The sequence below is a fragment of the Rhinoraja longicauda genome, chromosome 35 (genome assembly GCF_053455715.1).
Source record: "Rhinoraja longicauda isolate Sanriku21f chromosome 35, sRhiLon1.1, whole genome shotgun sequence".
NCBI lineage: Eukaryota > Metazoa > Chordata > Chondrichthyes > Rajiformes > Arhynchobatidae > Rhinoraja > Rhinoraja longicauda.
Window position 1 is genome coordinate 11,302,675 of NC_135987.1, and position 19,655 is coordinate 11,322,329.

General features: G+C 39.9%; 1 protein-coding gene across 5 annotated transcripts in view; it reads right to left on the bottom strand.

The window, feature by feature from the left end:
* Positions 1 to 19,655, bottom strand: part of ccser2a (coiled-coil serine-rich protein 2a) — a 356,049-nt gene that overhangs the window by 145,445 nt on the left and 190,949 nt on the right. The gene's annotated exons all lie outside the window — the stretch shown is intronic.

Genomic DNA, 19,655 nt, shown 5'->3' on the forward strand with positions numbered 1-19,655 from the left:
GAAGTGTTCCAAGAGACTGGTCATGGCGTACATTAAGTCCAGCCTCCTGCTTAGATACACTGCAGTTTGCTTATTGTCTCAACAGGACTGCAGCAGACACCATCTGTAGATCATCCATAGAACATCTGGACGATCAAGGACACCTACACCTACACCTCCTATTTATTGATTATAGCTTTGCCTTCAACACCACAATCACATCCAAACTCATTGCTAAACCCCTGGACCAGGAATTATCATCTACGCCCCACCCCCCTCTGCCATTGGACTCTTGACATTCTGACCCACAGACCAGTGAGGATAGGTGGCAAGGATGCGTTCTCAGCCCCTTGTGTGTAATCCCTGTACACACATGACTGTGTGGACAAATTCTATAACACCATCTACACCATAAATGATACCAGTGTAATGAGCTGGATATCGAACAGTGATTTGATAGAGTACAGGAAGGAAATGGAGAGATTAGTAACGTTGTATTATGACAACAACCTCTCCCTCAATGTCAGCAAGACGAAGCAAGTTGTTGACTTCAGAAAGTGTGGTGGAGTATATGCCCAATCAGCATAGATGAGGCGAAGTGGAAATGACCGAGCGCTTCACGTTCCAAGGCATAAATATTACCAACAATCTGTCCCGGACCAACACATTGGAGCTATGGCCACAAAAGTACACCAATGTCTTTACTCCCCAGGAGATGAAAAAAGTTTGGCATGTCTCCAACAACTCTTACCAATTTCAGCAGATGCACCACAGAAAGCATATTATTGGGTTGTCACAGCTTGGTTTTGGAACACTCAGTCCAAGAACTTAATAAATTGCAGAGAGTTGAGGATGTAGCCCAGTCCATCACACAGACCAGGCTCGCCACCATAGACTTGTCCTGGTAGTGAATGCACGAAAGCAACTGGTCTGGATGGAATCCCTGGCCGTATCTTCAGGACCTCCGCAAATCAGCTGGCAGAGGTATTCACACATTTTTAATCTCTCAATGCTCCGTTCTGATGTCCCCACCTGCTTCATAAAGACCGCCATCATCCCGGCGCCAAAGAAAAGTAAGGTACCTTGCCTTAAACACTACCATCCAGTGGCTCTGACATCCGCCATCAGGAAGTATTTCAAGGTACTGGCGATGGCTTACATTAACTCCAGCCTCCCAGCCAGCCTTGATTCATTGCAGTTTTTTTACTGACTCAACCGGTCTACAGAAAATCCCAACTCTTTCACCTTAAACTCACCTCTGGAACATCTAGACAATATGGACTCCTACACTAGACTCCTATTTATCAACTATACCTCCACCTTCTACACCAGAATCCCATCCAAGCTGATCTCCAATCTCCAGGACCTTGGAAACTATCCCCTCTATGCCACAGGATCCTTGATTTTCTGATCCACAAGCCTCAATCAGTGAGGACAGATGACAACACCTCCTCCACAATAACTCTCAGTACTGGTGCCCTGCAAGGTTCTGTTCTTAGTCCCCTACTATACTCCCTTTACACTCACGACTGTAGTGTGACCAAATGTGGTTCTAGTTCCATCTACAGGTTTGCAGATACTACTGTGGTGAGCAGAAAACCATGAACAATGATGAGACAGAGTACAGGATGGAGATAAAGAGTGATGTGATACAAGGTCAATAATCTTTCCCTCAAAGTCAGCAAGCACTTGGAAGGAGCTAGTGCTGAAGGAGCATTGTACTTCAGGAAACACAATGCAGTACACGCCCTAATCAGCATCAATGGTGTTGATGTGGAAATGGTTTGAGAGTTTCAGGTTCCTAGACATTAATATTACCAATGATCTGTTGTGGACCAACTACATTGATGCGACAGCCAAGAAGGCACAACAAAGCCTCTACTTCCTGAGGAAAGTGAGGAAATTTATCATGTTTCAGTAACTCTTACAAACATCTACAGATGCACTGTAAAATATACCGTTACGTTCCATCACAGCTTGGTTTGGGAACAGCTCTGCCCAAGAACAGAAGAAATTACAGAGAGTTGTAGATGTAGCCCAGTCCATCAATAGACCAGATTTCTAACCATTGACTCCATCTACACTACTCTGCTTTGGAAAATGAGCTAACATAACCAAAGACTTGTCCCAATCAAGCCTTTCCTTCTTGTCCCTGCTTCTGTCTGGCAGAAGATACAAAGTTTGAAAGTGGCACCTCCACACTCGGGAACAGCTTCCTTCCCTCTATTATCATGCTTCAGAAAGGTCCTTCCATGTGTTTATATGTATGGTATATCCGATCTGTTTGCTTAACATACTAAATAAAGTTTTTCACCGTCCCTCTATACATGCGACAATAATTAAACCTAAACTTCATCTAAATTCCATGCAACCTCAGGAAAGCAGCCATGTCGTCAATGACGTGTCCCAACCAGTCATTTCTCCATTGAGGTAGATGTTAGGTCAGGACTGCTCTCCAGTTGGTGATGGGATGGTTTAGTTGCCTGATAACAGCTGGGAAGAAACTGTCCCTGAAGGTGTTCATTTTCACACTTCTGTACTTCTTGCCGGATTGGACAGAAGAGGGAGTGTCCGGGGTGAGACTTGTCCTTGATTATGCTGGTGGCCTTGCCAAGGCAGCACGAAGTGCAGTACAAGTGTAGTTACAGTACGAATGTAACAACTAAGGGAAAACCGCAACGTTGATCTAATTTGAGAAAGAAGGCAACTTGATAAGGTGCAATGGAAAATGAAATAGGAGCAATTTGCTTCCAACTTGGCAGGCAACTACGTGTGAAGGAAATGTTCTGGAAAGCCAAAACAAGACGTTCACCCAAAATTGAGATGTAAAACTGCAGATTTATAACTGATGACCTAATTATTTTATTTTACATCAAACAAGCATTTTCATCCAAACCGCATGGTTGATTTTGAGGGAAATTGAATTACCAGGACCCAATGTGTCATCCAGAAGGCAATGAAAGAAAAATACATTTTATCTCCAAGGATAATATTTCACGCCGGATTCCTCCTAACCTAACAGCAAGTAATAGGATTGTGCCAAAGGGCCAATTCCTAACTTTAATTGACTTTTCATCTCATACAGATCTTAAGTAAATTGTATGCATGTCATGTTATTTCAGTGGCATTAGTCTGCCCCACAATGGAAGTTCAGGGTGATAGCATGCCTTTGCATGAATTTTGTCTTCATGGGCAATTAACACTAACATATTCATAATAAATATTCTGCTACCTTTAAAAATAACATGACCAACACAATAGGAAATTGTAAATAATGTTGAATATTCTGAAATTTACAGATATAAATTTCAGCAAAAGACTATTTGCAAGGAAAATAGTATATTTTCTTAAAAACATTAGATTATCATTAGTGAATAAAAATAAGCATAAATGTATGGAGACTTCTATTGTCTCTTCCAATATTTACTATATTAGATGCAGGACCATTTCCCTCCTGGGATAAATAAAATTCTATCGTATCATATATAATTGTAAAGTTCTGATTTGAATTTATGGATTATTGAACTGAGAGGATTATAGTTTTTATCACCCACTTTACTAATAATCAGATATCATGCAAATAAAAAGAACAGACTGACTCAGACTTTTCAATTTCTGATTATGATTGGAAACTACCTACCTGCTGGATAGCAATTCCGGTGCCAGCCTCAAACGTACCCACAGTCACCAACCTCTTATTCGACTTAAGGGCATGTCCCACTTTAGGCGATTTTAAGGCAACTGCCGGTGACTAGGCTGTCGCCGACAGTTCGCCGGGTGTCGGGGGCATGATCGTGAGGAGTCTTCCAAGAATCGTAGTTGATCTCAGCGTGTCGCTGAGAAATTATATGGAGTGAAATTTCTCGGAGACAGCTGGCTTTTCACCAGGTATCGTTGCTTATTGCGGGCGCTGTCGCATGCTGTCCCCAGGTTTGCTAGGTTCTCGTAGGTGCATTTAGAAGCACATAATATTAAATTGGAGGAACAGCACCTCATATTTCGCCTGGGCAGCTTGCAGTCCAGTGGTATGAACATCGAAGGTATTTATTCACAAAATGCTGGAGTAACTCAGCAGGTCAGGCAGCATCTCGGGAGAGAAGGAATGGGTGACGTTTTGGGTCGAGAACCTTCTTCAGACTGATGTCAGGGGGGCGGGACAAAGGAAGGATATAGGTGGAGACAGGAAGATAGAGGGAGATCTGGGAAGGAGGAGGGGACCGTGAAATATGAGGTGCTGTTCCTCCAATTTCCGGTGGGCCTCACTATGGCACTGGAGGAGGCCCATGACAGAAAGGTCAGACTGGGAATGGGATGGGGAGTTGAAGTGCTCGGCCACCGGGAGATCAGTTTGGTTAATGCGGACCGAGCGCAGGTGTTCAGCGAAGCGATCGCCGAGCCTGCGCTTGGTTTCGCCGATGTAAATAAGTTGACATCTAGAGCAGCGGATGCAATAGATGAGGTTGGAGGAGTGCAGGTGAACCTTTGTCTCACCTGGAAAGACTGTTTGGGTCCTTGGATGGAGTTGAACATCGACTTCTCCAACTTTAGATAGTTCCTCTGTCCCTCTCTTCATATCATATCATATATCTACCCCTCCTCCTTCCTAGATCTCCCTCTATCTTCCTGTCTCCACCTATATCCTTCCTTTGTCCCGCCCCCCTGACATCAGTCTGAAGAAGGGTCTTGACCCGAAACGTCACCCATTCCTTCTCTCCTGAGATGCTGCCTGACCTGCTGAGTTACTCTAGCATTTTGTGGTTAAAATAAGTAAAGTCATTTCAAAATACCATGAAATGCTTGTGTTTAACCAATTTATTTACCGTCAGGACATTTGACAGGTAGATTGGAGGCAAAATTTTGCGATGTTAATGGCCATCAGCTATTACATTTAAAGTGGGCTCCCAACCCAGATATGCAACCCAGAAACCAGATATGCATCTCCTGTCCATTTTCAAAGAATGCCCACATAATTTTCACAAAAATCCACTTAACCACTTTAAAAACTAAATTTTTAATACAGCTATTAGTAAATTGGTAGTAAATCCAGTTTATGCCTTGTTACAGTGATGCTTGGTTTTTAAGTAACCCATGCAAGATGTTATAGTTCAAAACTCTCAAGTACTTACCGACTTCTAAGTGATTTCAGTGAAAATTAGGGCGCCGGAGAAGCATTGACAGCGTGGGAATTTTGCGATGCTTCCGAAGACGCTGTAATCTCGACCTGACTCGGCATTTTCGTGGTCATTGTCGTCGGGTAAAAGAAAATTTCGGCAAAATTTTTTGACAGTCGTTGGCAGTCGCCAAAAAAATCGCCTAAGTGGGACAGGCCCTTTAGTCTATTTTACGCAATGTTGGACTCACCAAACAGATTTAACTAATGAACTGATTGAACAAAAATTAAGAAATCGAGCAAAATATGGGTGCATGAAATTATTTTCTCTGGAAAGATCAGAAAAATCACCTTTATTTAATGCAAGTAGCAAGCTTGATAAATTCTGGCTGATTTGAAAAATAATTGTAGACAAATTACAGAAAGATAAAATGTAGATATGGAAAGCAATTTGAAAAGCAGCGGTTTGTTAGCCTTTATTGAAGTGCATTAATGTTTGGTATTACCAGAACAGCACAATGCTTTTGTGAGACCATGCTTAAAGAGTATTGAAGTGTAGTTCTGGTTTCTTTCTCTAAGGATGATATGCTCATCTTAGAGGGGATTCAGCAAATGTTTAGGAAGGAACTGCAGATGCTGGTTTGCATTCCTTCTCTCCAGAGATGCTGCCTGTCCCGCTGAGTTACTCCAGCATTTAGCATCTATCTTTACAGCAAATGTTTTGCGGACTCATTTCCAGAAGGAGATGTATACTCAAAGCATTTTGGAGGCCAGTTAGAAGAACAAGAGAAGATCTCACAATTTAAAAAAAAACTAGATACCAAAACTGCACTTCCCCAGGCAACTCAAGAACTAGAAACTGCTGCTTCAGGTTAAAAAATTCTTCACTCAAATAGTTCAGAATCTTTGGAATGTTCAGTCTCAAAGAACCACGTACGATCCATTACCACAGTAAAAATTGAGTTTGACAAATTTTAAAAGACTAAAAGAATCCAGCGATCATGGTGATCATGCAGCAAAATAAGCAAACTATGATTGTACAGAATGAAGTGGAAATTTGAGGGCCATATAATCCCCCACACCCAGCTCTTCCTCTTGTGACCATGACATAACCTAGAAAAATAGCATGTATAAACTGCAATATCAGCCGACATAATCTTTGAATTCTTCACATTGATTATGTTATTTGCACAAAGCAATACATAAATCCTAAATTTACAAAGCACTATACCTAACCAATGAAAAAAAACATAATTCTAATTAGAAAGAGCAAAGTGGTAATTTCAATCAACAAAACAACATCTGTTATTTATTCCCCACAGTCGTAAATATCATCTGGAACAAGCATTAAGAATTGAGTAATATACAAACCTATTCTAACTCTTAATATTTTGCAGTCATTGAGAACATTAGCAAGCATCTGGTCAATGCGAAATTGTAAAAAGAACTTTTACTATAAATAGTTCACACGTCAGTGAAGAGTTATTAAACTTTTTACTATAGTGTAAGTGAATAACTGCAGATGCTGGTACAAATCAACGGTATTTATTCACAAAATGCTGGAGTAACTCAGCAGGTCAGGCAGCATCTCAGGAGAGAAGGAATGGGTGACGTTTCGGGTCGAGACCCTTCTTCAGCCTGATTTTTTTGGCGATTTTTTTGGCGACTGCCGGCGACTGTCAAAGTCGTAGCAGATCGCCGAAATTTTCTTTTACCCGACGACAATGACCACGACAATGTAATCAGGTCGAGATTACAGTGTCTTCGGAAACATAGCAAAATTCCCACGCTGTCAATGCTTCTCCGGCATCCTAATTTTCGCTGAAATCACTGACAAGTTGGTCTGAAGAAGGGTCTCGACCCGAAACGTCACCCATTCCTTCTCTCCTGAGATGCTGCCTGACCTGCTACTCTAGCATTATGTGAATAAACTTTTTACTATACTCAGAAGGGAAGAAAGAGTTGCCTATCATTTTCTTTATTGTCAATTGCTTCGGCAGTATGATGAATTTTTAAATACTGTACATCCATTATGTTTATTTTAAAACATGATGCAAAAAACTGCCAAATATTTTATTGCAAAGCACTGGACCTGGATGTCAAGAGCTCAGCAATGCTCCTCACATCAATCTAAACATCTTCTCTCCCAACTTTGTTAAAATGTTTCACAAAATGATTACTTTAAATGTTATTACCCAAATAATTGCATCAAATTGTATCCAAAAGATTTTACTCTCTCCCTTCTAATATTTATGTAACCTCCGAAAGAAAGAAAATAGTCATTTTGATTCATGTGAATCAATACTACAGCATGTTCCTATGGCAAAGTGATTTGAAAGATTTATGACCCTCAATTGGAAAATGATTAAGAGCAGCTAAAAACATAACCTGGTTCTAATCTAAAAATTTATGGAAAACAATTGTGAAATAAGTTAAGAAACTGACATGGAGACAAGTTTCTCTATTAAGTACCAAATGGAATTAGCCTATCAATATCCAACCAACTATCTCGACAATTGCAGTATACTTGAAGTGACATGTGTTTATTCAATTCACTGAGAACAATCTCCCAGTAAATTGACACTTATTACACACCGAAACATTTATTTATTTCAGTTATCAGTTAAGCCTTCCTCAGATTTGCTTCAATGCTATTTCCTTCTTGAGAACCAACAAAGGTGACATTGTGCAGGTGTAAGTATGATGGCAGAATTTTGATCAATTCAAACATATTGTTATGAAGGCTCGAAACAAAGAATGCTCTTTAATAAACTACATTATTGGCGAGAATTCTCATATCCACATCACATCTTGTTGGCAATATAAAATGAGAAATAGAATTTCTGCTCTTCTAAACCTCAGCGAAGACAAGCTTAACCAGTCTAATCTTTAGTCATGAGATCACCAACTAATTCCAGGTGTTAGTCTAGTAAGCTTCCTCCAAAATGTTTTGAGCACATTAATACACTTCCTTAAATAACAAGACCGTTAACGTACATAGAACTTCAGTTGCAGTCTTGCAAATGTTCTGTATACTTAATCACAAGCCCTTTTTATATTCAATTGAGTTTAGTTTATTGTCATGTGTACTGAAGTACAGTGAAAAGCAATTTGCTTAGCAATGAACACTAATATTGTGTTATCTTTCCTATCTACTTGCTGTACCTGCATTTGTACTTTTGACAATTATGCGCCAAGACCCAGATTTATCTATATCCCGAAGTTATGCAATTTCCCTGCGGGAATATATAATTTCACATTTTTCATGTTACATCCAAATTGCTAGACATTTGCCCACTCACAAAATTTACATGTAACTCTTGGAAACCTTCACAACTTACTTTCCTAGTTACCTTTGCGCCATCAAAAATTTAGCATCCATACCACTGGTTTCTTTATGCCAGTAATTTGTACAAACAGTAAAATGTTAAGACACTGTGGCACACACTTGTTACAATTCACCAAGCAAAACTCTCATTTATACTTAAAGGGCCTGTTCCACTTCCGCGATTTTTAAGGCGACTGCTGGCGACTGTCAAAGTCATAGCAGATCGCCGAAAAACCTTTGACAATGTCTACGACAATGTCTACGACTCCCCCTACGACAATGCCTACGACAAGCTACGACAACCTACCACCTAGGCGGCGGCAAGCTGCCGACAACCGGCGTCCCAGTCGTCGCGACCTAGGACGTCCACCTATGACAGGGACTACGACAGGCTACGACAACCGAAGTCAACCTACCTCCACTCTCGACAAGCTACGACCCTATCGGGTCACAACTGATGACAACGGTAGCCATTTCACGTAATTTTGGCACAAAAATGGGTTTGGATAGGGTCTCCGATCATTCAGCATCATGACTGCCAGGAAGCAACATATGATGGCATTGCTCTTACATTAAATGTAAGCCATGCTGTTTGCAGCGGCCCTCATGCTTAAAATTCTGCAAGACAGAAGGATAAGGAGAATGGGGAAGAAGGGGCCCAAGAAGAGGTCTGTGTGGTTGAAGAGACCCAATGCAGTGCAATGTCAAGATATATGAAAAGATTCGCTTTTCAATGCAGTGCAATGCTTGTCATAGAGTCATAGAGTCATAGAGTGATACAGTGTGGAAACAGGCCCTTCGGCCCAACTTGCCCACACCGCCAACAATGTCCCAGCTACCCTAGTCCCACTTGCTTGTGCTTGGTCCATAACCCTCCAAACCTGTCCTATCCATGTAACTGTCCAACTGTTTCTTAAACGATGGGATAGTCCCAGCCTCAACTACCTCCTCTGGCAGCTTGTTCCCACACACCCACCACCCTCTTTGTGAAAAAGTTACCCCTCAGATTCCTAATAAATCTTTTCCCCTTCACCTTGAACCTATGTCCTCTGGTCCTCCATTCCCCTACTTTGGGCAAAAGACTCTGTGCGTCTACCCGATCTATTCCTCTCATGATTTTGTACACCTCCGTAAGATCTCCCCTCATCCTCCTGCGCTCCATGGAATAGAGACCCAGCCTCCTCAACCTCTTCCCACAGCTCACACCCTCTGGTCCTGGCAACATCCTCGTAAACTAAGAATGTCATTGTTGTGTTTGGGACCGTAAACCAAAGATACTAGAGGAGCAGTGTTTGTGTTAGTTTTATTGGTCAAAATAAATGAAATTAAAATTTTTGAAAGAGATGCCATGGGAAACTACTCTGAAATACAATAACTTCAAACATCAATCTTTGGTCAAAATGTCCAAAATTTACTTTATTCAAACAAACAAAATTCTTATAAAAGGTGGATCAGCACCGACGACAACCAAAGTCACCTGGCGACAACCTGGCGACAACCTACGACAGCGCCCACGACAGGATACGACAAGCTACGATCATTGGCGTCAAGCCAGCTGTCGCCGAACATTTTCGAGCAGGGAGAAATTTCCAGGGCAACCCGAAAGAAGCTACGACTCATTGGAGTCTACTCACGACCATGCCCGCGACACCCCGCGACACCGGCGACGACAGCCTAGTCGCCGGCAGTCGCCTTAAAAATCGCCAAAGTGGGACAGGCCCTTTACTCTGTTTCTTGTGACTCCCACCATTTTTTACTTACACCTCGATAAAGGGATAAAATGTATGTATGCCTAACAGAGTCAATGTGCCTGTGATACTGCTCCAAGCAAGATTCCTTTGTACCTGTACCTCACAGTACCTGTGCATAAGACAATAAACTTGACTTTATTATACCATGAGGCTTTATTTTTCATAATAAACTTTGACAAGGCTCCTTATCAAATGCTTCTTAATAATTTTGCATAATTAGAAAGCTTTCACGTCGAATGGGCATTGCAGCAGTTGATCACAATGATCATAATGAACAATAAAATGTGCTTTTCATTTCCATTCTGAATAACCAATGTCCTATTTTGAGACTGGGTTGATTTGATGCCTCAACTATAATCAAATATTTTTAATATGTTTGAAAACTGTACTGTTTGTGTCAGCTATATCTTTCATAATGCCTTCTGTTTTGTTGATAGTCTGTTCAATCTTTACTGGGAGTTAAAAATCCTTTTTCTTTTAAGTCTAGAATGTGCCAAATATACATTCTTGTGCACACTTCTACTGGATATACAAAGATAAGATTCCTAAAGGGTATAACAACACAATTAATCCAAGAAACAAAGACAAGGCCAATTCAATGGCAAAGCAGGAGCAAATGCATACTTTTACCTCATAACATCATATTTGATATCTTCATGCATTCAACTTTAATTTTGTAATCTTCATTTTGCATTCATGTGCTAAATGCCTCTTAAATATTGCTGTTGTATCTGCTTCTGACAGTGCAGCCTAGGCACTTACCACTCACTGTGTAAAGAATTTGCCTTGCAAAACCCCTTTAAAATGTCTTCCTCTCATCTTAAACCAATTCGCTCCAGCATTTGACATTTCTACTCTGAGAATAATACTCTCATTATCTATCCTAAGACTCCCAAATTCTATCAGGTCTTTCTTCAGCCTCAAACATGCTTGAGAAATCAATCCAAGTTTGTCCAATCTCTCTCTGCAGCTAATACTTTGTGAGTCTCTTCTCCACTCTCACCAGACTCCACATCTTTCCTATAATGTGGCGGTCAGAATTGCACACAAGATGCTACAGGCATGCTGTATGCCTTAATTACAACCCAAGCCAATAGCATTGCCACCTCAAGGAGCTATAGACTTGACTTCAGAGATCCCTCTGTACAACAATGCTCTTAAGGGTCCTGCTATTTACTATAGAGTTTCCCCTTGCATTTGACCTCTCAAATTGCATCACGTCATAACTTTAATGAAGTTAATTAAACTTAATCTGCCATTTCTCTGCCCAAATTTTGAACTGATCTATAGCCTACTGATATATCATATCCACGCTTACCATTTAGTTGGAGTCATGAAATTATTTTATTTACAACACTGTGGGATCAATGCTTTGAGGATAAGACTTTCCTTAAAATATTTATAATAAAAATAAAAACCTGTTTTTGAGCAATCAGCAAACAACATACATTCTCGCAAATAAAAAAACAATATGCCTGCCACAAAGGTGACAGGTGTATATATACCTTCACTTGTTAATTCTCCTTTTACACAATTAATTCAGGCACTCTTAAAACATTACCAAAGGTAGATTTCATGCCATCTCTCTTTAATTTGTTCAGTCGGCTGAAATTTCTATTGCTCCATTAGCAAGCAAGATCTCATCTGCTTCGTTTCAAAATGCACAAAGATAATTGTTTTATGTTGCTGAATGCAAACCATACTGCTGCACCATTGTAGAATCCGTATTTTAAAACAGTCTAATGAAGTGAAGGACCCCTATTGTTTCACTACATTTGCGTATGAACTAATGATCATTTTAGCTTGCTGCTTCAGCACATGACTCAATTTCACATTTTAAATTGCACACTTCAATTGACAAAAGGCGCATATCACCAGATTTGCAGTAACACAAGCATTGTGTACAACCCAAATAGCTATCATCTGAATATATTGCTGTATTTTTGCCATTTTTTGTTTTCTCCCATTTTTTCATGAAAATGGAGGAACAAAAACTACCCCTAATCAAATACTTAATAGAAAACAAAAAAAAGAATAATTTAATTTCCTGATGTGATGATGGTGAAAATTGCAATAATTTCAATTGTTTTTTTAAGCATCATTAAAATCGATTACTTTTGTTCCTTTCTCAAGATTCATCTCAAACTACATTGATAATGGGGACATCAAAATGTTATTCTGAACACAATATGATAAATTAACAATCAGATTCAGCTGCAAGGGCCAAATCAACAAAATTATGTCTTAACGGGTCACATGTGAATCAGCATTAAGTGTCAACACAAGATCTAGGAATCATGTCAACACAAGATCACATTTCGAGGAATGGACCAACTTGCCGGCAACTACTGCAGTCTTCTTCTGTGAAACAAAGTCAGACTAAAGTCTTTGAATCCAAATGCAGAGCAGATATTGGTCCCACCTTTAAAGAATATGAATTCAATTCCCGGGAGAAAAGATAAGAGGGAATGACCAGGGTGTAAATGATCGTTGATTATGTTGGCTGCTTTCCCGTGGCAACGTAAAGTGTAGCTGCAATCAATGAAGGAAGGCTATGATGGACTTGGATACATACTCAACTCTCTGAAATATTTACCATTCTTGAATAGAGTTGTTGCCAAACCAAGTTGTAGTGCATCCAATGGGATGCTTTTTCAGGTGCATCTGTGGAAGTTTGGTAAGGGTTTTTGGAGACATGCCAAACTACCTTAGATGTCGGAGGAAGTAGAGGCATTGGTGCGCTTTTTTGGTCATAGCTTCAATGGGATCCAGGACAAATTGTTGGTGACATTTCGGCCCAGGAACCTGAAGCTCTTCACTATCTCCACTCAGTCATCAATGTTGCCAACTGGGGCATGTACACCACTTGTTTCCTGAAGTGAATGACCAGCCCCTTCATCTTGCTGACAGTGAGAAAAAGATTGTTATCTAAATACAATGTTACTAAGCTCTTTGTCTCCTTTCTGTACTCTGTCTTGTCATTTTTTGGCATCTGACCCGCTAGGGTGGTGTCACCTGCAAACTTGTAAACGGAGTTAGAACAGAATTTGGCCAGAAAATCGTGTGTGTTTAGGGAGTATAGTAAGGGGCTCAGAACATATCCTTCCTCAAAAACTTGTGTACAAGCACACTTAAAACTAGAAATTATTATTTGTCAATTTGCTTGAATTACATTTTGCATATGTGTTATGTGAGATACCAAATCATAAAATTATTCATTGACTCAGAGAGGGTGATAATTGTTTAAATGCAATTTACATCACTTAACAATTTCAATTTACACAAGTGGTTCAAATACTAAAAGGAAGAGTTTAGTGCTTATTGCTTGCACTTTATTCAAAAGCTGCCAGCATACTGGGCATGGAACTGTTATGGATTTAAGCATTTACATGATGATTATGACTATTAAAGCTAATAAATTTGGATGCAGTGATACAACGATTTCCTTGAATTATTTATCCGTACAATTGCTTTGCTTGATTTAAGCCGACAGGATGTCATGGCCAACAAAATTCATATTAGGCATTCACAATTACAAAAATAACATGAAAGAATAATGACAGTAAAGCAAGAACATGCTATAAAGTACTTGAAATATAGTTCCTGCTGTAATTTAGAAAGAAAGTGCTAAAATAGTGGTGATCAAATCATCAGTGTAGATGACGTGATTAAGGGTAAATATGGACTTCAGGAGAATATTAACTCTCACACTCATTTACAAGCAGTGCATCGGGACTTTTAGTTTACAGCAATGTGAGCACATGAACATAGTCTTACCTCAATGCCTCATTAGAAAGATGATGAACATAACAATGCAAGAGTTCCTCACCACTACACCCAAGCATTGCCCCTTTGACAGCACGCCATGCCTTGGTACATTGTTCTGATAGAACAGCGCATTAGATAATTTACCCTATTTCAGCATTTCTCAGTATAATATTTCCCCAGTTCCACCCTTCTAACAAGCATATCTCCTCAGCATTGCCCCTCTCACAGTAGTGTGCTCTAGTTGTTACCAGGCAAGGCAGCCCTCATTCAGAAATTTATTTTACAGGAATGCAGATTTTCCTTTAATTTTCCAAATATATGCAGTGAGCAGATCAGAAATCTTGCCTCATAACTAAGTGAGCTCAGGTATTTTTGTCTGAAATTAGATGTCTTATTCTTCAATAGGAGATTATTTTCTCATTTGCCCAGAAATTACTGCAGCTTGACCAATATCCTGAAAGTGATGAAGAGTGGTTAAACAATATTTATATATTATATAATATAATTATATTATATAATTATATAATATATAATTTCTCATTATAAATCTCAAACACTAAGGCATTTTACGTTCAATGACTACATTGTGGAATAAACCTGCCATGTCCAATTATTTTGAAGTTCGAATCCATAGTTCTCTGAAAGTGGTCACACAGACAGAGACGGTAGTAAAGAAGGCATGTGCCGTACTCACCTTCATAGATCGGGGCACAGAATATAAAAGTTGGGGTGTTAGGTTGCAACTTTATAAAACACTAGTTTGACGGCACTTGCAGTACTATGTTCAGTTCTGTTCGACAAAGGATATTCTTGTACAAGAGAGGATGCAGAGGTGATTCAGCAGGATGCTGCATGGATTGGAGAACTTTAGTTATGGGAAAAAATTGGCTAGGCTGGGCTTGTTTTCCTTGGCGCAAAGGAAGCTTTGGGATGACCAGTGGTGTGCAAAATTAAATAACCATAGATAGGGTAGATGGTCAGAATGTTTTCCCCGTGTTACGAGAATCAAAAACAAGACAGCAAAGGTTTATGGTGAGAGAAAGAACATTTGAGGGGAAAGGTCCTTTTTAAAACATGAGAGCAGATGATATCTCAATCTCGCTGTCAGATGTGGTGGTGGAATCAGATTCAATCGTTCAGTTACAATCACTCAGATACAACCAAAGAAGAGACATTTAGACTGTCACTTAATAGATAAGGCGTAGAAGGAAACTAATCTACAATGGGCAAATGGTACTAGAATGGATAGGTATAAAGGTAGGCATGTACATGGTGGGCCAAAGGGCACATTTCTGTGCTGTACAACTCTATGACTCTGCCTTTAAGAAAATAACTGCGCTGTATATTTAAATTATGCAAAGATGCCTTTTTTATATTGATCTGCATTGAAGATTAAGTTGCCACTTTCTAAAATATTTCAAGACCTATACTTAGCTTATTATTACTGAAGTGAGTCATTATACTCTGATAATGACTCATAACTAATAACTGTTTAGCAAGAAAATACAATACCAATATGATCCCAAAATGCAAAGAGTGCTGAATGTGACGAAAACACCATATCAAAGTTAGATAAGGTTTCGTGATTCTTTATTTGTATTCATGAGCTATAACTGTAACATGATCTATTCATCTTCCCTGCTGACAAAAATGATTTAAAAGGTTATTGCAGCCAATGTAGAGCCACAAGTTTAATACTACTTAAGCACGGTGGCACAGAAGTAGAGTTACTGCCTTACAGCGCCAGAGACCTGGGTTCTATCCTGACCACAGGTGCTGTCTATACAGAGTTTGTACATTCTCCCCATGTCGCTCCGGGATCTCTGGTTTCCTTCCACACTCCAAAGACGTACGGGTTTGTAGGTCAATTGATTTTGATAAAATTGTAAATTGTCCCTATGGTGTCAGATGGTATTAGACAATAGTCAATAGACAATAGGTGCAGGAGTAGGCCATTCGGCACTTTGAGCCAGCACCACCATTCAATGTGATCATGGCTGATCATTCTCAATCAGTACCCCATTCCTGCCTTCTCCCCATACCCCGTTATCCTTAAGAGCTCTATCTAGCTCTCTCTTGAATGCATTCAGAGAATTGGCCTCCACTGCCTTCTGAGGCAGAGAATTCCACAGATTTACAACTCTCTGACTGAAAATGTTTTCCTCATCTCTGTTCTAAATGGCCTACCCCTTATTCTTAAACTGTGCCCCCTGGTTCTGGACTCCCCCAACTGGAACATGTTTCCTGCCTCTAACGTGTCCAACCCCTTAATAATCTTATATGTTTCGATAAGATCCCCTCTCATCCTTCTAAATTCCAGTGTATACAAGCCTAGTCGCTCCAGTCTTTCAACATATGACAGTCCCGCCATTCCGGGAATTATGCTGCACACCCTCAAGACCAAAACTGCACACAGTACTCCAGGTGCGGTCTCATTAGGGCCCTGTACAACTGCAGAAGGACCTCTTTGCTCCTATACTCAACTCCTCTTGTTATGAAGGCCAACATTCCATTGGCTTTCTTCACTGCCTGCTGTACCTGCTTGCTTCCTTTCAGTGGCTGATGCACAAGGACACCCAGATCTCGTTGTACGTTCCCTTTTCCTAACTTGACAGCATTCAGATAATAATCTGCCTTCCTATTCTTACCACCAAAGTGGATAACCTCACACTTATCCACATTAAACTGCAACTGCCATGCATCTGCCCACTCACACAACCTGTCCAAGTCAACCTGCAACCTCATAGCATCTTCCTCACAGTTCACACTACCACCCAGCTTTGTATCATCTGCAAATTTGCTAATGGTACTTTTAATCCCTTCATCCAAGTCATTAATGTACATTGTAAATAGCTGCGGTCCCAGCACTGAGCCTTGCGGTATCCCACTAGTCACTGCCTGCCATTCTGAAAGGGACCCATTTATCCCCACTCTTTGCTTTCTGTCTGTCAACCAATTTTCTATCCATGTCAGTACCCTACACCCAATACCATGTGCTCTAATTTTGCCCACTAATCTCCTATGTGGGACCTTGTTGAAGGCTTTCTGAAAGTCGAGGTACACTACATCCACCGGCTCTCCCCTGTCAATTTTCCTAGTTACATCCTCAAAAAATTCCAGAAGATTAGAGTATGGGGATCACTTGTCGGCACGGATTCGGTGCGCCGAAGGGTCTGCTTCTACGCTATATCTCTAGACTTAAACATAATGGTAGGACATGCTGTGATTAAACAACACCATGTTAATCAGACCATGAGTTTATTATCTGTCTGTGTACATCATGTATATTAATACATGCACACAATTGAATTTAAGTCCCAAGCAGAGATGACCAGATTCATTTAAAATCTGTCCAGTGCCAGTTGTAAGACAGTTTAAAAATACCGTTGCACACAAATAACTGCTGTAGATTCTGGCTCAGTTAATAACTTTAAAACCATTACATTTTTGACCGCCAAAGGTTGGAAGGAATATGGAGCCAAGTCAGCAAGATGGAGTCAGCGCAAAGATTCACCACGACATCCTTAAATGGTGGAAGATGCTCAAAGAGCTGAGATCTCCCCACTTCTGATGTTTTTCATCGCAGCCCTAAAAAGATTTTTACCCATGTCACCTTGTCTTGGCCATTGTTATTTCAATTCAATGTTACTTACTATTAGATCTTCCAGTCTACAAACCTTCAATAATGACAAATTAGATAATGCACCAAATTAGATCCAATGGAAAACTCTCTTCTTGTTGAAGTAGAGCAAGGAAGGAAAATGAGACAATAAACTGGAGGAACTCGAAGCTAGGTTCACATAATGTGATGTGTTATTTTCCAGAATCAATATTTGGGCAATAAGAATGAGAATGGAAATACTTCCTCATTTCTGTCCAATTTCAGCACGACTGACCTGAAGTTCTCCGAGAACATTATATCCAGGCCAGTAATTACAGTCAAACAACAAATGGACTTGGCTGTATAATATACTAATAATTAAGTGGATTCTGAACTTGTTAAAGTCACTGTATTCAACATTACTTTAATGGAGGAGATTGTATTTTTTCATTGCTTTGGTAATTTATACTAACACTTTCAATGACACTAAGCTGGTTCTGCACAATGGACGATGCGAGGAAGATGTTCTATGAACATAAACATTGTTTTCCCAAAGACTTGTTAAAAAAGTGATATTTTTGGATGGTTTGATCTGTGACAGGGTTCACCACTGTTGGTCTATTATAGGCTGCCTTCCACTGTGTAAACCAAGAAGCCCAAGTAGAAAACTCCTTGGCATCAATTGTACAGTACTTTAGTGGCAAGTCCAGCTCTATACTAATGGCTACAAGGTAGGTACAAGACTGATAACTGATATCACTAAAGCAGAAGCAGAGAAACTCATGCCAGACACCTTTGTGGCTACTGATTCATAACAAGGAGATCATTTTGCCCCTTGCCACAGATCACTACAACCCATGATTGGTATTATGACAGGTGAAGCACATAGCATCAATGCCAATAGTACCTCTGTGGACACATCATTTATCATGTAGCAGAAATGCACGGCTTAAACTCAAATTCTCCTTCAGCTGAACTAAGTGAATTGTAAGCAGAGGGAAGAGATAAATCTCTGCTGTATGCTTCACAGTGGGAAGGTAACTTTATAAGGAGGGTCGTGCATTAGAATGATTTATGGAGCCATCAATGTGAACAGCAGGATGGAAAAACTCTCTAAAAAAGGTCACTCCAAAACATTATGAGTATTTGAATAAAAGCTTTAACTTTAATGATATAAAATATAAAATATATTCATCTGAAAACTTTAAGTACTTTTATTCATTTCATCAAATGGAAAGTTCATTTATGTTGCCGAGTTTCCCAATAAATATACTTCAAGCAAATTCACCATATGTGCAAGCATAAAAAATGTAAAACCTCACAGAATGCTAGATGTAGTAGCTACAGGTTCATTAATAACTGAAAATAGATTATGTCAGCTTGATGTTTCTTTCTTAAAATGACAATAAACTCAGACATAATACTTGTTTGGGAAAGAAGAATTGAGATAGCAATGGAGGCTGAGAAGTACTAAGAGGTGTAAAACAATCAGCAGATCTGGAATCAATAGGAACAGAAGGTAAAGAGTGGAATTAAGTAAGGTGGAATGGTGGCCGATGGGAACAATAGAGGGACAGGAGAGAAGAGATGAGCGGTAGATTGGTGGGTGATAGGGGATCCGACGAAAGAAGTGTGTGAGTGATGAATTTACCAGAACATTGCCTGGATGAGAGGGTATTAGCTATAAAGAGAGATTGGACAGACTTGGATTGTTTTTTTCTGGAGATAGAGGTTGAGCGGAGACCTGATCAAAGTTTATAAAATTATGAGAGGTATAGACAGGGTTGACAATCAGAACCATTTCCCAAGGTGGAAATGTCAAAGACTAAAAGACATAGCTTTAAGGTCTGAGGAGGGAAGTTTAAAGGTGAATGTGCACAGTAAGATTTTTGCTTTGCACAGAGATTGGTGGGTGCTTGGGACATGCTTTCCCACAATGGCATCAGTTTAAGATAGCAATTCAATCTTCTGTTTCTTGCTGCACTGGGAAAGTAAGTATGAAATTATGATATTGTTCAAGTTTCCAAGCTCTCAGGAAGCCTGCTTGATTAATCTGCCTGGGTTAAACCAAACTCCACACTGACAGCACCTGAGGTCAGGATTAAAATGCAGGTCTTT